The sequence below is a fragment of the Lycium barbarum genome, chromosome 7 (assembly GCF_019175385.1).
Source record: "Lycium barbarum isolate Lr01 chromosome 7, ASM1917538v2, whole genome shotgun sequence".
Taxonomy (NCBI): Eukaryota; Viridiplantae; Streptophyta; class Magnoliopsida; order Solanales; family Solanaceae; genus Lycium; species Lycium barbarum.
Genome location: NC_083343.1, coordinates 101,817,720 through 101,825,853, shown reverse-complemented (window position 1 = coordinate 101,825,853; position 8,134 = coordinate 101,817,720). Strand labels below are relative to the sequence as shown.

The window sequence follows — 8,134 nt, the reverse complement described above, 5'->3', positions numbered from 1 at the left end:
GACGAACGAGTAAGGTTGGGGTGGGTAGTGGCGCTAAGGTTTTTAGATACACAGATATGCGTGTATAAATTTATATATCCTATAAATTATATAAGCTTGCCATGTTTTGTAACCACTATAAAAAGTAAGAAACGAGTAGAATACACTACATGAAGTAATTTGTCGAAATGGTGTCGAATAAATAACTTTTGAGTATTAGATATACCTATAACTATAAACAACGGGCGAATGAGATTATATTAATTGAACTCTCTTCGTCCATTTTTTACTTGTCATGTATTGACTTGACACGCTTATCGAAAATAGAATGATAATTTTATTTTATCACCTTTAATTATTACTAAGTCATCTATTAATTGAAATCTATAAATCATACTTTAAAAGTTGTGCAGCCATTAAGAATTTCTTAAATTTTCTGACCAATAATTAATAATAAGGGTAGAATAAGTATGAAATGGTAAATTTTTTCCAAACTGGAGAACTAAAAATGAACGAAAGGAGTAAACAAAACAAGTACTCCCTCCGTTCAATTTATGTGAACTCATTTGACTGGACATGACATTTAAGAAAGAATGAAGACTTTTGAAACTTGTGGTTCAAAATAAGTCTTGAATATTCGTATGACTGTAAATCATTTTATAAAGTGAATTTGTTTTCAAATTAGGAAAGAAGTCATTCATTTTGATACGGATTAAAAAAGAAATAGGTTCACATATTGAACACAGGGAGTATAATAATAGCAGCAATGATACAACTTGACACAAGATGCCTGTAGTGTGATGCTCTAACTTTGAATTTGCATAACCAGGTGGGGAGCTCGCTCTATATACACATTCCAAGTTTGAACTTGCCCGAGTTCCATAAAAATGGTAACAAGCACTCTTCTTCGCACTAGAAATGCCTATTTCTCCAAAACAATAGCCTCCCTTCACAATCCCACTAAACCCAAAATCTTCCAATATCATCATTATCAATCACAGCCCTTCATAGAAACGCAAGGTAAGACCGCATATAACAGACCCTTCTGGTACGCTACTTCTCTAAACCCCACACATAGCGTTAGTGAACTGCACTGCCCTTTATTATCAATTCCATAAAACTGTCACTTTCACTTCATCCCCACCACATTCATCACACCCCATAAACGAGCTCTCTCGCATATTAAGCGATTACAGAAACCCCCACAACGATATCGAATCAGCTCTCAATCTATTTTCCCACAACATATCTACTGACATAATTGAACAAGTCCTTAAACGTTGCAAAAATCTTGGATTTTCTTCTCATAGATTCTTCATATGGGCACAGAAATTACCCGGTTTTAATCATAGTAAAGAAAGCTATCACATTCTTGTTGATATATTAGGAAGTAGCAAACAGTTCCCTTGTTATGGGATTTTCTTGTTGAGATAAAACGAAACAAATCTTGCGAATTTAGTCGAGATATTTTTTGGGTTGTTTTTAGATGTTATAGTAGAGCTAATTTGCCTGTTGATGCAATTAGGAGTTTTGATAAAATGGTTGATTTTGGAATTACATCTAGTGTAGTTGATGCTAATCAGCTTTTGCTTGCATTGTGTAAAAGAAAACATATGAAAGAAGCGAAACAGTTTTTCGATAGAGTTAAGGATGAATGCGCGTTGAGTGTGAAATCGTATAGCATTATGGTTAGGGGATGGGGAGATTTAGGGGAAGTAGTTGAGGCGCATAAAATGTTCGATGAAATGCTTGAGAGAGGTTTTTCGGTCGATGTGTTAGCTTGTAACAGCATTTTGGAGTCATTTTGCAAGGTAGGAAAAATGGATGAGGCCTATGAGTTGTTCGTAAAAATGAGGTCTGTGGGGCCTAAACCAGATGCTTTTACCTATTCGATATTTATTCATGCTTATTGTGTGAAGGATGATATTCATTCGGCTTTCAGGGTCCTTGATCGGATGAAAAGGTACAAACTTGTGCCTAATGTTTTTACGTACAACTGTATTATTAAGAAGCTTTGTAAGAGTGATAAGGTTGACGAGGCTTACCAATTGATAGATGAGATGATTGACAAAGCTGTAACGCCTGATTGTTGGAGTTATAATACGATTCTAGCTTTTCATTGTGATCATAACGAAGTCAATTTGGCACTAAGGCTGATCTCAAAAATGGAGAAGAATGGTTGCTTACCAGATCGACATACATATAATATGGTGCTTAAAATGCTCATCAAGGTCGGAAGGTTTGATAGAGTTGAGAAAGTGTGGGAGAGTATGGAAGACAGGAAATTCTATCCTTCAGTCTCGACGTATGCTGTCATGATCCATGGTCTCTGTAAGAAGAAAGGAAAACTTGAGGAAGCATGTAAATATTTTGAAATGATGATAGATGAAGGGATCCCGCCATATGGGAAAACCTGTGAATTATTGAGGAATAAACTGATAGGTTTAGGATTTACAGAGCAAACAGACATTCTTGCAAATAAGACGGAAAGAAGTACCTCTTGTTTAATTCAAGAGCTAACAAACATTATGAGAGGTAACAAGGCCTGTGTCAAATTGAGTTGTGAAGAAGAATACTCCGATAGTGATGTGTAAAGGAGTTTAATGTGCCGGAATGCGAGAATAGCCTCAATCCCTTTGGTCAAGGTGATACATGTTCTAAGTGCCTGTTGTTTGTTTGTTACCACATGCTTTACATTTCTCTGTTTACTGTTATGTTGCCAGCAGTTGGTGATGCTGACATGGTTGCCTTTGGAAGGATCTTCTCATTGAGATAGGAAACCATAGCCAGAGAGGCGAAACCTTGGCCTTACTAATTTTCTTGTTACAGCAAGGTGTAGCCAAAAAGGTGCAGCCTTAGCCTAAACGAGTTTCTTGATTCGTAGCCAAAGAAGTAAATATGCTTGCTTTCTATGTTGCTCGGACTCTTCAAAAATGTCAACGGGTGCGTGCGGATTCTCAAAAAGTAGTGTATTTTTGGAGAATCCGACATAGGTGCGGCATCGAAAATGAAGAGTCTGCGCAACTTAGCTTGCTTGAAAAGGGTAAATGTGGTGCAACAGAAAAGCACCAGGGTTGCAAGAACATTGACCTCACCAGAAAAGCACTTGGTTTAGACATTTTAATAGAGTTCTGTTGAAATTGTATTTTTTTGTCCTTAAGCCACTTAGCTGAAGGGAGATCACTTTTCAAGAATGAACAAGGATAGCAAGGTTTGTTTACTATCTGAGTGAGCCTGTCAATTAATGCTGGGAGACACATATAAGAGTTTCCTTTATTGTTTGTAAATCAGGGCTTTTGAGATGCTATCTTTCTGTGTTTTTGTTGGGATTTCTGAAGTAAGATGCAGATGCATAATTGGTGAATGTGCTGCTTCTGCCTTCTATTTTAGTTTCTAGTTTATAGACTTACTATATCAAAGCTTTTGGTAATGTGATTCAGAAGTGTTGTATCACTCTTGGTTGCTTGGGAACTGACTAAGAAGGGAAATTGCACCCGGTCGTTACCACTTCAAACAACGGTCTTCCAAAACTTTTAGAAGCATGTTCCTTTGGATAAGGTTGGTTATTTATTTATTTATTATTATTATTATTATTATTATTATTATTATTATTATTATTATTATTATTTTTTAATAGTGAATTTGAATTCCTTTTTATCTTACACCTCTGCTCTGCTCTTTCTCTCTCCTCTGCTCTCTCTCAGATCTGCCCACCCATCACTCCGTCTGGCGACCATACGTCACCACTGTTCAGGTGACGCCGGCGACCAGGTAACGCCGGCCACTTTTCCGGCTAGATTTACTTTTCTTCTCTCTTTCCTCTCCTTCTTCTCTTCTCCTTTTTTTCCCTTTTTTTAATCTGCTCCTGGCGCTGCCAGTACGCAGCTACGCCATCGCCGACGACTTTTTCCGGCGAATTTTTCCGGCCAGCCCTCTCTTTCTCTCTCCTTTTTCCCTTTTTCTTTTCTTTTTTTCCTTCCTATTCTCTTCTCCCTTTCAGATATTTGTGAACATTTTTCCGGCAGTGAACAGTAACTCGACCGTGAACAGTATTTTCCGGCGACAACCAGGTTCAGTTCAACTGGAGTTGGTACCTCCGGTTGTCATATTCGTAATTTGTCCATACACTTGTAGTTATATTTTGCTGACTTTAGACTTTTGAATAATTTATTAGTTCATACTTATTTTCGTGGCTTTGGTTAGTGATGGTAGACTAGGGTCATGTTCTCGTTCGGGGACGGGGGCGAGGGTTAGGAGGGGTAAGTGGGCTAAAGGAGCCTCTAGGTTGAGAGTAGGGTCTTGGAACATTGGGACGTTAACGGGGAAGTCCATAGAGCTAGTTATAATTCTTAAGAAGAGGAAGATTAATATAGCTTGTGTCCAAGAGACTAAATGGGTAGGTCCTAAAGCTAAAGAGGTAGACGGGTATAAGCTGTGGTTCTCTGGTAGGTCGAAGTATAGAAATGGGGTGGGCATTTTAGTAGATAGTGATTTAAAGGACCAGGTGGTAGAGGTTAGGAGAGCCAATGATGGGATGATGTCGATTAAAGTGGTCGTTGAAGGGCTCACTTTGAACATTATTAGTGCATATGCGCCGCAAGCGGGCTTAGGCGAGGAGGAGAAGAGGCGCTTTTGGGAGGATTTGGATGAACTAGTGGGAGGCATACCGCCTACTGAGAAGTTATTCGTGGGAGGTGATTTCAATGGGCACATCGGGCCTATTTCGGGAGGTTATAATGATGTGCATGGAGGCTTTGGCTTCGGGGACAGGAATGGAGGAGGAGTCTCACTTTTGGATTTTGCAAGAGCTTTCGGGTTGGTGATAGCCAATTCGAGTTTCCCAAAGAAGGAGGAGCACTTGATAACCTTCCGTAGTTCAGTGGCTAAGACCCAAATAGACTTTTTACTCCTTAGGAAGGACGATAAAGGTCTGTGCAAAGGCTGTAAGGTTATTCCGAGCGACTATCTTACAACCCGACATAAGCTCTTGGTGATGGATTTAGGGATCAAGATGACGAGGAAGAAGAGGGTCGTGGATGACCGACCTAGGATCAAATGGGGGAGTTTGACCACGACTAGTGCCGTGGAGATGGGAGAGAAACTGAAGGTTATGGGGGCCTGGGATAGTAGTGGGGATGCGATAAGTATGTGGGATAGGACGGCTAGTTGCATTAGGGCGGTAGCAAGAGAAGTGTTGGGGGTCTCGATAGGTAGTCGTGGCCAGCATCGAGGGGACTGGTGGTGGAATGGAGAAGTTCAAGAGAAGGTGGAAGCAAAGAAGGTGGCGTATGCGAAGTTGATAGAAAGCAAGGATGAGGAGGAGCAGTGGACGAATAGGGAACTTTATAAGATGGCGAGGAAGGAGGCGAAGTTGGCGGTTGCGACGGCAAAAACGGCAGCTTTTGAACGCCTTTATGCTGAATTAGAAGAGAAAGGAGGGGATCATAAATTGTTCAGGCTAGCCAAGGCGAGGGAGAGAAAGGCACGTGATGTGGTTCAAGTGAAGTGCATCAAGGACGAGCATGGAAAAGTATTGGTAGAGGAGACTCTCATTAGACGGAGATGACAGTCATACTTCTCCAAACTCTTAAATGAAGAAGGGGACAGAGACATTGTGTTGGGAGATTTAGAACACACAGGAAGGTGTCACGATTTTGGGTATTGCAGGAGTATTAAGGTTGAGGAGGTTAAGGGTGCTGTTCGTAGGATGCGCAGGGGAAGAGCGACCGGACCTGACGAGATTCCTGGGGAATTTTGGAAGAGTGCGGGCCCGACAGGTTTGGAGTGGCTGACTAGGTTGTTTAATGTCATCTTTAAGATGACAACGATGCCTGAAGAATGGAGGTCGAGTGTAATGGTCCCTCTATACAAGAACAAGGGAGATATCCAGAGTTGCAACAACTATAGAGGTATCAAGCTGCTAAGCCATACTATGAAAGTGTGGGAAAGGGCGGTGGAGATGAGGGTGAGGAAAGGCGTGTCTATTTCAAAGAATTAATTCGGATTCATGCCGGGACGCTCAACTACAGAAGCCATCCATCTTGTGATGAGACTGGTGGAGCAGTATAGGGAGAGGAAGAGGGACTTACACATGGTATTCATCAACCTAGAAAAGGCTTACGACAAAGTTCCAAGAGAGATCCTATGGAGATGCTTGGAGGCTAAAGGTGTACCTGTGGCGTACATTAGGGTGATCAAGGAAATGTATGAGGGAGCCAAAACCAGGGTAAGGACAATAGGAGGAGACTCAGAGCACTTTCCAGTTGTGATGGGGTTGCATCAAGGATCAGCTCTTAGTCCGTTTTTATTTGCCTTGGTGATGGATGGATTGACGCGGCAAATTCAAGGTGAGGTGCCATGGTGTATGCTTTTCGCAGATGACATAGTCCTGATCGACGAGACTCGTAGCGGAGTTAACGCTAAGCTGGAGGATTGGAGACAAACTCTAGAGTCTAAAGGGTTTAAGCTGAGTAGGACCAAGACAGAGTACTTAGAGTGTAAGTTTAGTGAAGCACCTCAGGAGGCTGGCTTGGAAGTGAGGCTTGGTACCCAAGCCATCCAGAAGAAAAGTAGTTTCAAGTATCTTGGGTCTATTATGCAAGGCAGCGGGGAGATTGACGATGATGTCACACATCGTATTGGGGCAGGGTGGATGAAATGGAGGCTTGCTTCCGGAGTGATATGTGACAAGAAGGTGCCACCACAACTTAAGGGCAAGTTCTACAAAGTGGTGGTTAGACCGACTATGTTGTATGGGGCGGAGTGTTGGCCAGTTAAGATTTCTCACATTCAAAAGATGAAAGTTGCTGAGATGAGAATGTTGAGATGGATGTGTGGCCACACCAGGAGTGACAGGATTAGGAATGAGGATATTCGGGACAAGGTGGGAGTGGCCTCAGTGGAAGACAAGATGCGAGAAGTGAGATTGAGATGGTTTGGGCATGTGAAGAAGAGAGACACAGATGCCCCAGTGCGGAGGTGTGAGAGGTTGGCCATGGATGGTTTCAGACGAGGTAGGGGTAGGACAAAGAAGTATTGGGGAGAGGTAATTAGACACGACATGGCGCAGTTACAGCTTACCGAGGACATGACCTTAGATAGGAGGGTTTGGAGGACCCACATTAGGGTAGAAGGCTAGTAGATAGTCTCATTATCCTGTCTTATTAGTAGTCGCATTATCGTAGTATTATTTCTTGTGCTCTGATTTATGCTTATTATCTGCTATTTCCTATGCTTTGATTATTCTATGTTATCTGTGTCGCTTGCGCTACTTCATTTCCATATCGCTTTGAATCTCTTAGCCTTATCTGACCTCTTTTTATGTTTTTTATTGAGCTGAGGGTCTTTCGGAAACAGCCGTCCTACCTTGGTAGGAGTAAGGTCTGCGCACACTCTACCCTCCCCAGACCCCATGTTGTGGGATTTCACTGTTATTGTTGTTGTTGTTGTGTATTTTAATAGTAATGCTCTTCCCAGCTAAGCCTGGCAACCGGTTATAACCGGACCGGTAACCAGTTAGTAAACCGGAACCGACCACCGGTTCTGGTTAACGGTTCCAAACATGGAAACCGGAACCGGCCGGTCCAAACCATAAAAAAAACCTTTTTTTTTGTTTTTGTTTTTTTGTATGTATATATATATATATATATATATATATATATATATATATATTATAGTATTTATTAGTATATTTATATATGTTATATAAGTTTATAAGTAAAGTTTATATATTTACTAACTAACAGCATATATGTATATATATATATTAAGTTATATGCTTAAGTTATACTACATATACCTAAAATATACTAAGAATATACTTATAATATACTTAAGCTATAAAATAGAAATTTACAAACTTAGAAAAAACTTAACTTATAAATAACTTAACTAACAGAAAAAACTTAACTTATATGTATTATAACTTAAATAAATATATATGTTTAAGTTATATGTATACTATATATACTTATAACTTATAGAAAAAACTTAACTTATATGTATTATAACTTAAATAAATATATATGTTTAAGTTATATGTATACTATATATACTTATAACTTATATATATATATATATATATATATATATATATATATATATATATATATATATATATATATATATATATATGCTTAAGTTATATGTATACTAT

At 39.8% G+C, this 8,134-nt stretch overlaps 1 pseudogene; it reads left to right on the top strand.

Annotated features, from left to right (window-relative positions):
• The first annotated feature begins 866 nt into the window (after window positions 1-866).
• On the top strand, window positions 867-2,573 carry LOC132601666 (pentatricopeptide repeat-containing protein At1g52640, mitochondrial-like; annotated as a pseudogene).
• Window positions 2,574-8,134: the final 5,561 nt, after the last annotated feature.